Source organism: Protopterus annectens, chromosome 1.part0, assembly GCF_019279795.1.
Source record: "Protopterus annectens isolate FY-2018-M chromosome 1.part0, PAN1.0, whole genome shotgun sequence".
NCBI classification, from domain to species: Eukaryota; Metazoa; Chordata; order Ceratodontiformes; family Protopteridae; genus Protopterus; species Protopterus annectens.
In genome coordinates, this window is record NC_056725.1 from 976,687,538 (window position 1) to 976,701,698 (window position 14,161).

The 14,161-nt window shown below is 39.9% G+C and overlaps 1 protein-coding gene across 2 annotated transcripts in view; it reads right to left on the reverse strand.

Annotated features, from left to right (window-relative positions):
• ECT2L (epithelial cell transforming 2 like) overlaps positions 1-14,161 on the reverse strand; it is a 1,012,011-nt gene that overhangs the window by 402,574 nt on the left and 595,276 nt on the right. The window lies entirely within an intron of this gene.

Below are 14,161 nucleotides of genomic sequence, written 5' to 3' on the forward strand. Positions count from 1 at the left end.
GACTACCCCCCTTCACCTTCTTGACACCATCAAATTTGCCTGATCTACAGCTTTTTCTTCCTTGTTGAATACGAGGCACATCAAATGAGGGGTTTACTCCAAGTATCAGAGTGTAGTTAGAGCTACTGACACAGAAAAAATGATACTGACAAGGATTGTCAGCAGACCTGACAGACAATGTTGGTGTCCATTCAAAAGGAATAATTAATTAAATAAATAAATAAAATCGCTAATATGGAATTTGGTGTCAGAGTGCAAAAAAAAAAGACAAGGCTTATCATTTTGGCATTTTTTTCAATATTTTCTCCTGTAATATATTACTTCAGCTCTATTGCAGAGAGAAATAAAGTATTGACTATAATGCAGATCACCCAAGACTGATTAATTGCTCAGGCACTGGACGAGCTTACTCCAGTTTGCCCAAAGTGGATGTGGGGGAATCTGTGATTCTGTCTGGCTGACTGTACCCATGCAAGTGGAAGTTTGCACATTTACAATAGCCATAAGACCAGGAGAGCTGGGCTTGGCAATCCTTAGTTGGTAGAGGTAGCTCTCAGGGAGCACATATGCAGGAGCATATGCATGCCATTAAAAGAATGCAGGATGCCCCCACTGTGATGACGATGCACATCTCAGCCCACAGGGTCAGAATTAGAACCATTAAATAGAAAATCCCAATGGCTGTGAGTATGATGGCTAATATGATCAACTGTCACTCACAGGGTGACAGTGACCTGATCTGTAGCAAATGTCTGATGGTCAGCAGAAAGTAGGAAGAAACGTCATATTGTCACATAAATTAAATATCCAATCATACCACATATTTTATCATACAGCATCATAATTATATCCATACAGAATACAATTATCCTCAACACTTCCATTAAATTAAATTCTACACTAACCACAAGCTTGTGCTTGCGTTATATATTAACAGTTTTAAGGATCAACAAAATAAGTAAATGACTGAATAAATGAAGCCAATGTTCACTTTCCATCTTTAATCATCTATTGCCATTATTCTGTCCCCCTTATTAGATATCCATTTAGCCTGTCTCTGTATATTACACTGTTTTAAAGTTTCAGTGTCTCCTTGGCTCTAAACAGAGATATTTTATTTGTTAATATACCTCTTAAAGCTGTGTTACCTATCTTCATTTAATTTTTCGTGCTGTTTGCTTTTGTTTCTGTACTTTTGGGTCATTGCTGAAAAGGGTCTTTGGAGCAGTCGAACTACCCATTTCCAGATAAATAAATAAATGGGCATTCATATGAGTAAATGATGTGCATGTCTGGTTAAATCTGGTGGTTACATTTGTACATTATGACTTCCATCAGTAAGAAAGAAAAGTTGTGTAAAATCTTACCATAACCATATATTTCCTTCTGGAGCACTACAGAATCCCGAAAGCCCAAAATCCTGAAAGTTCAAAATCCTGAAAACTCAAGATCCTGAAAACACACAGGATACCAACACTTACTATATTCCAGTACAAGTACATACAGAAACATATTACAATTCAACTATATGCAGGGGGGCAAGCCTTCACTACACCAAGTGCAATCTTGGAGTTAATATATTTAAGTAGCAGGGGGTGTGGGGGCGCATCCATCACATAGGGGGTGCAGGGGGGCTTACCCCCTGCTTATACTTGTAGAACAGTAATATAGTTTGTGTTTTATTTCTTTCTGTATGAACTTGTGCTGGAATATAGGAAGTGTTGGTATCCTGTGTGTTTTCAGAATTGTGAGTTTTCAGTATTTTGAGTTTTCAGGATTTTGAACTTTCAGGATTTTGGTCTCAGGATTTTGGGCTTCAGGATTTTGGGCTTTCAGTATTCTGTATCGCTCCCTGTCCTTCACATCACTGCTGTAGTTTTCTTTACTTGAGGGATATCCCTGCCAGAAGATGCCTGACATCGGCCAGTATACAAATGCTTTTACCACTACAGGTACATGGCAAGTCTGACATTGGCTGCAGGTGGACATAGACCATAAAACAGACATATGCATGTACCATCCTCAGAACTGACTGCCCCAGAAGGAAAGCCAGACTAAGGATATGAGTGGTCAATACATCCAGGAAACACAAGAGACCAGCGGTGTAGGTGGGAGGGATAGAATACTGCAGCAGTGAAGACAAGGACATCTATGGTTATGGTAAGATTTTACACAACTTTTTTATGTTCTTTTATTTACTTGCCGCAGTATTCTTTACTTGAGGAAGAATTCCAGAGCTCAAGAGGGAAGGGAAGAGGAAGGAGCAGAGGAACTCTCTATGAAGCCATGTGGCTTTGGCAAACTGGTTCTAGATCTGGAGATAACATCCAGCTTGTAATGTTTGGTTAAGGTATGAAGAGTAGACCAGGTGGCTGCTTCCAGGATGGCACTGTTATTCAATCCTTTGAAGAATGCCTTTGATGAAGCCATAGCTCTGGTAGAATGGGGTTTTATGGGTGCAGCTAGAGCCTTTCCATGATGAGTATAGCAAAATGAGATAGTTTTATAAATCCAAGAAGAGATAGTCTGTTTGAATGCAGGAAGACCAAGAGCCCTGGGGTGAAAATTAACAAAAAGCTGATCATTTGTCCTGAGGATTTTTGTCTTGTCCAGATGATATCTCAGTTGTCTGTAAACATCAAGGAAGTGCAAAACGCTCTTCCTAAGATTTTGTGGAGATGATAAGAAGGTCGGTAGCTGAAGAGATTGGTTAAGGCCTAGCTCTTTATCCACCTTGGGCATAAAGGAAGGGTTTATTCTCAATGACATCCTGTCCTTAAGAAAGACCAAGAAGGGGGGAACAGCCATCAGGGCTTGGAGTTTCGACACTCTTCTAGCTGAAGTCAGAGCTACTAGCAAGACAGACTTCCATGAGCAATGTTTGAGGGAGGCTGAAGCAGTGCATTCAAAAGGGGGCAATGTCAGCTTCCCTAGAACAAAATTAAGGCCCCAAGAAGGAGGAATAGGTTTCCTGGGAGGCATAATGTGGAGAACGTCTTTAAGGAATTGTTTCATCTCAAACCTGGATGCAAGAGGATAAAGGATAAAGGCAGACAGGCAGAAACAGCTGACATGTAAGCTTTAAATGATGAATAAGCCAGGCCAGCTGACAGCAATTCACACAAATATTTCAGAACCAATTGTATTCCCACTGCCAGTGGGTCTTGGTTCTTAGAGAGACACCATAGTGAACATCTTTTTCATTTAGAAACGTAAGACTTTCTAGTGTTGGGTTTTCTGGCCTCCTGCAAAAGCCTGAGCACATCCTCAGAGATACGGTGTATGACGGGAATTAGAATTCTATAACCCACAGTGTCAGCTGTTGTGTAGACAGGTGTGAAGGTACAAGGGATCCTACGGTCTATGTGAGAAGGTCTATTCTGTGGGGTAACTTGTGGTGATGGCCTTTGGCTAATTGCAGAAGAAGGGGGAACCAATGCTTTCTTGGCCAAAAGGGAGTCACCAACAATATTTTTGGTTGATCTTGCCTGATTTTGAGAAGAACTTCTGGTATTGGAGGAATGGGAGGGAAAGCATATAGGAACATCCCTTTCCACGAGAAGGAGAGGGCATCCACTTTCCAAGGCAGAGGACTTGGGACTCTGGCACAGAATTTTGGAAGTTGTTTGTTCATGAGGGAGGCAAATAGGTCTATGTGCGGAGTACCCCATTAGTGGACTATGTCAGGGAACACATCCCTGTGAAGAATCCATTCATGGGATTGGGTCCAGGACCTGCTCAGAGAGTCTGCCACAAGATTCCTGTTGGAAGAAATGTACACACCCTGCATTGTCATGTTGTGTTCAGCCAGGAATTCCCACACTAGAACAGCCAGCCTGCACAGGGGGTAGGATCTGGTTTCCCCTTGCTTGTTCACATACCAGAGTACAGTCATGTTGTTGGTAAACAGTTTTAGTGTGCCTGGGTGAGGAAGGGAATGGAATGTTTGTAAGGCTAGGAGCAATGTTCACGTCTCCCTTAAGTTGATGTATGCCCTTTTCTGTCAGTGGGACTACCCTCCTTGGACTGTAAGTTTACCCAGGGCTACCCCTCAGCCACCATCTGCTGTGTCTGTGTAAAGTTCTTGGACTCGGTCTGGAGGATGTAGAGGTAGTCCTGGGTTTAGTTTTACCTGCAGGGCCCACCAGGGAAGTTCTCTCTTCAAGCATGCAATGAAGGGAATGAGGTATTCTAGTAGATAAGAGTGTTGGGTCCAAACAGATCTGCGGAACCACTAGAATTTCCTCATGTGTAGTCTTGCCAGGGGCACCATGGGTATGGTTGAAGCCATAAAACCTACTAGCCTGAGGAATTCCCTGGCTGTGATGTGGTTTAATGGGAGGAGAGCTAGAAAGAAGGCCCGAAAGTCCTCTGCCTTTTGGAGTGGCAGAGACACTCTTATTATGTCTTGTTTGGATTTGCCAGCCCAGAAACATGTGGTCTTGGGATGGGGTGAGGGTTGAATTTCTGAAGTTTATTTTGAACCCCAGATTTCCTAGGAGGGTAATGGCAGTCTATAGGTTCTGTTTAAGAAACTGAGGATTTGGGGCCTGTAAGAGCAAGTCCTTCAGGTATGGGAAAATGTGGATACCCAGGAGCCTGCAATGGGCAATCACTGGAGCCAAACATTGTGTAAAAACTCTTGGGACTGTAGAGAGGCCAAAAGGCAATGGAAAGAACTGAAAATGCCATGAACCCACAGAAAAAACCATAAAAATGTCTTGTACCTGGGATGAGTGGAGATATGGAGATAGGCATCTTTATGTCTGGAGAGGCCATGAATCCCTGTGGGAGAAGACAGGCTTGGAGGGAAAATTCCTATGGAACCTGGGCACCAGGGAAACTAAAAGGTGCTTTAACTCTGATTTCCTTAGACTTTTATTGTAGGGTTTTGAAAAGACCAGCAGCAGCTGGCCCAAACAAAGCTGTATTGTCCAGAGGGGTATCTGTTAATTTGGATTTGAAATCGTCCTACAGTGGCTGAATTCTAAGCCATGAGAACTGTTTGAGTACTGATCCAGTAGCAGTTGCCCTAGTGCAGGCCTCAGCAGCATCATAGCTGCATTTAATGGGAGCGTCTTTGCACTCTCGCCAAGTCTGTCTTTGTTTATATCCATTCTCAGCTCCAACAAAGCAAAGCTTCTAGGGGAGGTAAGAGACCACAGAGGACTAGGGCTCCTCAGGCACCATCCCAACAAAAACAGTCCTTTCTGGACACAGCAGGGAGTATGTGACTACCCTGCAAATGTTCCCCTACTCCCCTGCCCCTTTGCTTCTCAAATGCTCTCAAGACATGGCAAACCATTAGCCAAGACAATTGGGTCCTTTCCATAATCAAAAAATGGATACTTCATGGTTTGGCACTCCACTCCCACCTTTTGGGGCATTCCACAATGACCCCAAGAACAACTTCATCTCTTCCCAGATCTCCCCTCAGATTTGTGGCAACAGGGCTCCATTCAAAGAGGTGCAGGAGAAGGCATAGGCTGAGTTTTCTTGGCCTTATGCTTCGGTTGCTCATTTTGGGCCTCGAGGAACCCTCCATGCATATAGTTAACAATTTAAGCCATTGGTTTTCCAGATATAAAGCTAGTAATTAAATCCTATTTCTAAGGGTCTTAGGAATGAATGACTGACAAATACTGCATGACTTATGGTTGTGGTTGGAGCCTAGGCAAAAAAGACACTGGGTATGGCTGTCCTTATGTGGAATTTGTCTTCCACACTGGCACTTGCCCTTCCTGGATGACATAACAAATAAATAGCAGGAAAAAGAAATTTCCCAATGTGGCACTTATCTGAAAGCAGAAGTCAGAATTGCTGGAAACTGTATGAATGATGGTTGGAGCTTGTGCTCTGACTGGTGGCAGAAAAGTTCTGAGGATGGTGCATGCATATGTCTGTTTTATGGCCTACATCTGACTGCAGCTGACATCAGACATACCAAGTACTCTGTACTGGCAAAAGACTTTTGCATACTGGCTGACATTGAGTACCTTCTGTCCAGGATATCCTTCAAGTAAAGAATACTGCAGCAAGTGAATAGAAGGACATCACTTTCTCTTGGAATTTTGTGCATTTTGTCAAATAGATCCTTACCTTAGAACTACAAAATGTTTGATTCTTTGTCCCAGGATTTATCTGTTCTATCAATTCTCTTCTAAATGCTACCACGATGGTTCTGGTCTGTGAATCCCGTTACACTGTTAACATGAGCCTAGGCTTGCCAGAAGTTCTCAGTGAATACAACACTGTTCATGAAGTGCTCTGCACTCACTCAGATCTGATTCAGTTTGTGTTTGTAGAGCAGGAGATCACAAAACACAGCCAACAGATGACTTCTGCATGTGAATGCTTTAACAGGTGCCATTCCACAAACTTAATATGTATCGGATTTCTTAATGCTCAGCATCGATGTATCATTCCCCAGCATTAACTAGGCAAGAGCAACTGCAGGCACTGGTCCTGTCTGTCTGTCTGTCTTCCCACTGGAGGAGGACGTAGAAGGCAATTGTTTCTAGGGCATTAATACTTCTCTTCCCATAATGTTAATTAAATACCTGCATGATAATCATGTATTACTGGCACTTTGGGAAGCAATGTATTAATACCCACCTATTCACTGAAGCAGCGACATCACTCCTCACAGACTTAGGAATGTTATGGGATTGTGCTTACTTATAAGTTGTTTCTACTCTTTCTACTCAGAATACAAAAACAGAAGCTCAAATATTCATATTCATGCATTACAGATTATAATTTGCTAACAATAACAAATATACATTACTATATCACGTAAAACATGTTAAAATTCCTAAGGGACTATGCAGTACTTTTTATTTATTTTTATTTCCAAAGCAGGTTATGAACATAAATATCTTTGAATGGCAACCTAAGGAAGAACACAACGCTTATACATAAGAAGTCAACCAAGTAAAGAGGTAATATTGAAGACTTAAATGTTCAAGTATGACAAAACTTGAGATGATGGTATAATCTAAATCTGTTATGGAGGGACAGTCCCACTACCATTTTTGCCCATTTTCCTAGTTACAAAAGTCATACCTTTGCACCTGTTTTTCATTAAATCCTTAATAACATCTACATACACAGCCTGAACACTGTACAAAACCTCAGTGAGAGTAATCTTTCCCATCTATGACCACTGCATCAGTCTTACTACCCTTAGTGAGCAGTTTCTCCCTCTCCCTCTGTAATTACATGACAGAAACACATTAAAAATAATTAGAGTGAATTCTGTGGTACCCTAATGACCACTGGCATTTCTTCAGCTCTCTCCCCCTCCCCAGCTTTTAATGACTACTTCTGATCGTTAAGCCAACCTCATATATGTTATCCACCTCATATTTGTTTCAACATATGCTTTATGTTTTCATACCAAACCACACCTCTCAATTGTCCATGATTTTAGCTCATATTTTTCCTGAGACCCTCATAAGACTTTTGATTTTCTGGTAAATCACTAAAGATTGCAGTCAGTTAATGCAAGACATTAGAGTTTCACACTTCTTATTGTTTAGAAAATGTATGTTGATACAAAATCTGTTGCAATATTAGCTTTTTAAAGTGAATTAGAATAATATTTGAAAGCTGTTCTTAATTTTGTTCTATTTTCTCCCCCCCAGCATCATTTTTGGTTTTGTATAGAATTCTTGAGCATAGAAAATTGAGAAGTATCTGGCAAACTCCTGTGAATCATGTTATCAAAACCCTTGCTGAAATTCATACATGCCATAGTCAGTAAACTCCTTTGTCTAATATGCTGATAAGGCTACTTATGGAACTGGATTAAACGGGACTGGCCCACTACTGCTGCTTGAATCCTTGCAAATATCTCTCAGCAAGATGATGTGCATTCGAAGAGTCCATAACCCTATTCCACAGAAAATTTCCATAATCTTTCTTGGCATGCAACTGTGTCTGAGTAAAATAACTGAGCAGATCCTTACCTGGCCAGCCATTCTGCAGGGGAACTACACTTTCATCCTCCTTTGCCTAAACCTATGACACCACTCGGCTTTCTAAGAAGAAATTATAAATTGTATCCAGTGATTCACTAAATACTGTCATTACCTTTTTAACACTAATGAGCACAGGATCTTCAGACCCTGTGCCTTACTCTCCTGAATTCTGCTAGGTACTTTGCTTACTTCTGCCATGTCTGTTCACTTTGGGTTTGCTTTAGTCTATGAGATGAAATTGTAAGTGGTCACAAACAGCAAGGGTAATAAAATAACACAAGGATGTAACTGTGAAATTGATTGAGTATCAGTATGATACATTGTAATACCAGCTTTATTTTAGACATGTAGATGATTGCATTACCAGACTTACCTTTTAATATTCATGAACTTCTAGAAATGAAAAGGCCCTATATATAGGGCATTTACAAATGCATTGAGTGTATGAAACAGTATCTGTTAAGAATACTGGATTACGGATTTCTGCAGTTCAACTGACAGGTTTATCATAACTTGCCTGATTTCTGTTTGTTCCACTGTCAGTTGCTTCAACATTTGCTTGAGTTTCTGCTTTCTCATGTTGCTCGCGTGCGCGCGCGCGCGCGCGCACACACACACACACACACACACACACGCACACACACGCACACACACACACACACACACACACACACACACACACACACACACACACACACGCACGCACACCCCAGAAGTACTGCAGCTGCAATCCTACATTATTTGTTTAGGATGGGGTTACAGATACTGCTGCCCAGTTTGGAATTTGTGGTGTGGGTATAAGTCTTCCATACTCTGATCTTAGGCACACTTTCTACTTATTCTGTGTAATAGAAATGGACATTAGCACCCCCCCAACAGTCGGAAAAATCACATAACATGGGTTCTAATCATGAGATAGAGAAACCGCATTCAGTGTTATCCAACTTAGCAGCCCAGATCACAAGCAGTGTAGTGGGCCATCTCATTTCATATCTGCCCTAGTTTCTGGCAGTGAATTTCATTTATAGATGAGAAAGTTTGATCACATCAGGGCTTGGATGTGGGTCCATAGGGAGACAAGCTGCAGTAATACATAATGGTAACCTTATTGAGGCATAGAAAAGAACATGGCGGAAAAGGTCCGGCACATATTTTAGTACCTCTGATTCTGTAGCTCTTACTGGGAAGATGCTCCCAGATTCACAACATACTGAGAACTTCCTCCATATAGTAAAATGATTTTCTGCTACTGGGCCTTCTTTCTCCTCATATTTACAGAATTTCCTCCAGGAAATTGACCTTAAAGGGGATGAGGCTGAGACAATCCATGCTGCTAGTTTAAAGCTCTTTACAATGGCATGTAGAGATGACTCTTTCTCTTGGGTTAACATGACACAGGTTTGAGGAAGTAGTTTTGGTCCCACTTGACACACTTGGAATATCAGGGAGTATCATGATTGCCTGGAACATTAGAGAGATTTCTAAGATCAGTCTTGCCCCATCCATTCAGACATCCTGGAGCACACTTGTCAATAGGCTAATGGAAGGAAAAGCAAAGAGAAGGCCTTCCTTTTAGCGGATGGAAAACTCAGTCGTGCCTCTGCTGCTTTTGAAATCCTGACTAACAGGTATTTTTTGTTCCAGATAAACAAGTCTAATTCTGTCCGTCTTTCTCCAAATTTTATTAGTCTCAAAAGAATGTGATCTCTAGTTTACTCTCTTGGGTGTTTAATATTTGACCTATTTAACTGGTCTGTTGCCATGTTTGGGTCTAAGGGGATTAAGTGGTCTTAAGTTAAAGACTCATGTAGGAAGCTGTATCCCAGTGTCATAAACCATAAATGAATCTGGCTCACCCAATCTGTTAATGTATGACATGACAATAGTGTTGTTTGAAATCATTTCCAGGGTGTCATGTCAAACGGATGAAGATGTGGTCCAACCTCCATGAGATCTATATTCCAGCTAATTTCTCTTGAAACAACTGTATGCCACATAACATTCTAATCACTGCAGCTATCTCATTAACATCAAAACTATATACCAATATGTAACAGCTACCTATTTTTAAACTTACAACATGTATTTATACTATAAATCAGATACATATCAGAGGCCATAATCTCAATCTGCATAACAATGTTCCCTTAATACTTAAGGCGGTGGATCTGGCAGTTAAGTTCTAGAAAGGGCAGATAGTCAACCAAAGCATACACTTTTTGAACTGGCCTGGGACTTTGCTGTCCTTCAGTTAGGTAGTGTAAGTCCTGGATTTAATTTACAGCCACTGTCTGTATCCATGATACTACTGCTGAGTAAGTCATGTGGTCTCTATACAGGTATTTTATAAGATTCTTCACCCCATGTAAAATATGATACACTTTCTGGGGGCTAGGGCTGAGAATCCCACTCTAAGGAGGTTGATAAAGAAGCTCTTCAGATGTCCAGAATACAGGTGGCACTGTCAGGAGTTTGGTTCCTTGAGCCCTAAGAGGTCCAAGAACCACTTATGGGATCAGGAAAACTGGCTGACATATCATTTAATGAGTCCTATCATTAAATTAAGCATCTCACTATATGAGACACCCTTTGGAGGGATCTCAAGGAGATGGTCTCTTCATCATCTGTACCATAGCTCAGAGATTGAATAGACCAAATATTCCTCATATAAATAGGGCTCTAAGGAACTGGGAAGGAAGAGTCTCTTTTCTTCTTTAAAGACGGTACTGCTTCTGAGGTTGAAGGTTGATCCACCTGTGGCCTGATCTTATGCTAGATGGCCACATAATCTTTGGAAAAACATATAGTAGTTGAAGGTGACAGAGACTGGAGGGTAATACCACAGGTTGGAGGTCTGACTCTCAGGCATCAGTCTTCTCACAAATCTACAGCCAATTTATTCAGCATATGAGATGGAAGGGACAGAAGCCTACTAAGCCTACTCTAGCAGGACTGTTGGGATACCCTGAAGAGAAAACCCACTGGATGGTGCAGACTGAAATTGTAAAGGTCAGTTATCCTTTGCAAGTGCTGGAAACTGGTATCTGAAAGATTGATTGCTTTGCCTAGGCCTGGGTACTGACTTTAGCCACAATTCCACTGTCTGCCTGTCATGGGGTCAGAACAGGTAAGGCTGTAGATGTTCTAAGCTGTCGGTATGAGGAAAAGCAACCTCAGCATCCACCGGGCTCAGTGGGGCTGACAAGGTTTCTAAGGCCTCACGCTCTGTGTACATTGGCGTTTTACCCAAAATCTGTTTTAGGCCTACCTATTTTTCTCTGCCTCTTTTTTTTCTGAGAGGAAATTTTTCTCAAAAAGATGTTCACGTTGTCAACCAGAAGTGGCAGGTGCTTGGGCTAAGCCTGCTAACATCTTTTGCTTGAAGAATGCCTTGAGATTTCTTTACCTGTTATGAAGCATGTTCCATTACTGTCTATTTTTAGCTGTGTGTTACCCAAAATATTAGGTTTGAGGAGCATACCACCTCCACACTTGAGATTTCTAAAAGTAATCTAAGTCAGACTGGAAGACAGATATCCCCACATGAGGCTAATTTCTATGGATAAGCAATCCTACTGTTGTACTGACCCCTACAGTAACCCTCACTAAGTCATTATAACTTGAACTTCTTATATTTTCTACTTGTAGAACTGCCAGTTTGTTCAATTCAGTGTTGTGAGCTCAGAATCTAATTTAATTTTGTTTATTTATAGGAACACCAAATAAATTATAAATGAATTACAATAGTTGCTGGAAATTACATTTAACAACATGGGTGTAACTCCCAGAATGTCAGTCCATGAAAATACAATTTATATTTTTAGTAATCATAAATCAAGAGTTTTTGATCATCTTCTCAACCCGATGAATAATTTTTGCATGGTACACATTACATAGTACATTTTATAATCCTTGAAAGCTTTTGCGAAGCTTTTGTGAATGTTCACAGTGATTAATCCTGGAAGATGGAGATGTTAGGCTGATGTAATTAGCTCTGGAAAGCACGTAGTTTACAAAGAATTGGAAGCATCATATCAAAAGATCTTGGGGTCCCATTTAATTTCACACCTACCTTGATACTTAGTGGTCTTCTTATGAAGAGATTATTTCCAAGAAGAGAGAAACACTTCTGTATTCTACTCTGCTCTTTGCTCACAAGCAAATTACTAGGAATTGGAAAACACATGTGAATCCCACCTCATAGCAGAATGCTGGGATGCCCTTTGTTTCACATATACGTTTGAACTAAAGAAGGCTGATAAACGTCGTTATGGACCTTCATAATAAATTATGCTAATAGGATTCCTACCTCAAGGTCAATATTTTTAGAGGCTAGCATGACTTCCTCATAGCCAGTAAGGGCACTGTTAGAAGAAGGCAGGAAAAGTCAACTTCAATTGATCCTACCCCTTCCCATGACAAAATAGCTTAAAATGGGAAAACAACCAAAAATTTATTTTATTTTACATTTGTTTACTGGGAAAGTCTGACTGGGTGTGAGCCCATTTTCAGTAGAGGCCCAAGGAGAAAAACTTCACAATATGTACAAAACAGTAACGTTTACATACAATATGTACAATAGAGTAACGTTTTCATTATTACAAGGATGCAGACAGACTAAAGCTTATTTGACAACATTATTGCAAGGACAAAGTTGATTCACATATGTAATTATAAACTGTTATACAACAGTTTGAGGAGACAAACTTAGAAAACAAATTATTTTCAGAATCTAGAAGGATAGTAAACGGTTAGGTTTATAGTGCCATAAAATGGGAGAGAGAGATTTAGTTAGAAGAAATGAAAGAATAAGGTCAGGCAGAAGGTTCAAGGCACAGCTAGAGTCAGTTTATTGTGATAAGAAAACAAGGACATAATTGGTATAGTGCTTAACAGACTAGAAGGATGATTTTGTCTAAAGGGACTGCTTTAGTAGTTGGGATGGGGAGAAGAAAAATATGGTAGTTTTAGGATTAGTAAGATAGTAGTTAGACTGAAAGATAACAATGAAACTGGACATGCACATAAAGTTTCTGTATGGTGATTAAAGTGATAGGAAGAAAGTGTAGTGACAGTGGATTGTGGAAACAGAAGGGGAAGTATGTTGACTGACAGAGTTTTTTACTTCTGTGAGAGTGCACCCCCTCTGTACCTTGCTCCTCCCAGCCTGCTTCTCTTCTGCACCTTTTGCAGAGTTTTGCACCCCTCCAAAAATAAACATTATAGCTCTTGATTTCTTTTTCCAGTTATATAAGTCAAATAAGTCAAAGTGAGTTTGCATGGCTTGTGACTGCTCTCTAAAAAAATAATTTGCAACTTATGACATATACAGTATATACATTGGGCTAAAATAAATATAGTTTTATCATTCATGGCCACAGATATGGCTTTAATATCATTTTATTGTATAACTCTCAAAATAAATTAATGGAAGATGTATTGATCTTCTATTAGTCATGGAAGATTGTTATCTGTTTTATGGTGTTGAGAGGCTTGTAACTAATGGGCTTTTTTGTACACTGTTTCATAAAAAAGTTATGTAAAACAAGATATTAATAAATTTACAGTTCATTTACTTAACAGGATTATTTCTCATGTTATACAGTATGCTTGTCCAATATTACTTATTATTGTACACTGTTTCATAAAAAAGTTATGTAAAACAAGATATTAATAAATTTACAGTTCATTTACTTAACAGGATTATTTCTCATGTTATACAGTATGCTTGTCCAATATTACTTATGTAGTTAATCATTCAATTTCTTGTAATCAGTAATTAAGTTCACTGCCAATTAGTATATTTGCCTTACATAAGAATCAATAACATTTTACAAAAAAAGTAGTAAAACAAGCTTCATAGTACAAGTTACCAAATAGTGGATGGAAAAGTTAATAAGATATTATGACTGAATTTCCTTGTAAATACAGTACTTATGTCAAAAAGCAGCTGCATTCTTGCTGCATGTGCTGAATAAATGAGTGAATGAATAATGAAGCATCTTCAGGTGGCACTGTACATTTTTAAGAATGTATGTTCATTTATAATTCAACTTCTGTACAGTTCGTTGTTGACAGCTACTACATTATCCAATGTTCTCATTGCTTTAAGGAACAACTTAACCCCACAAAAGAACCTGGTACCCCATTGTACAGGACACAGTGACACTTGTGTATTA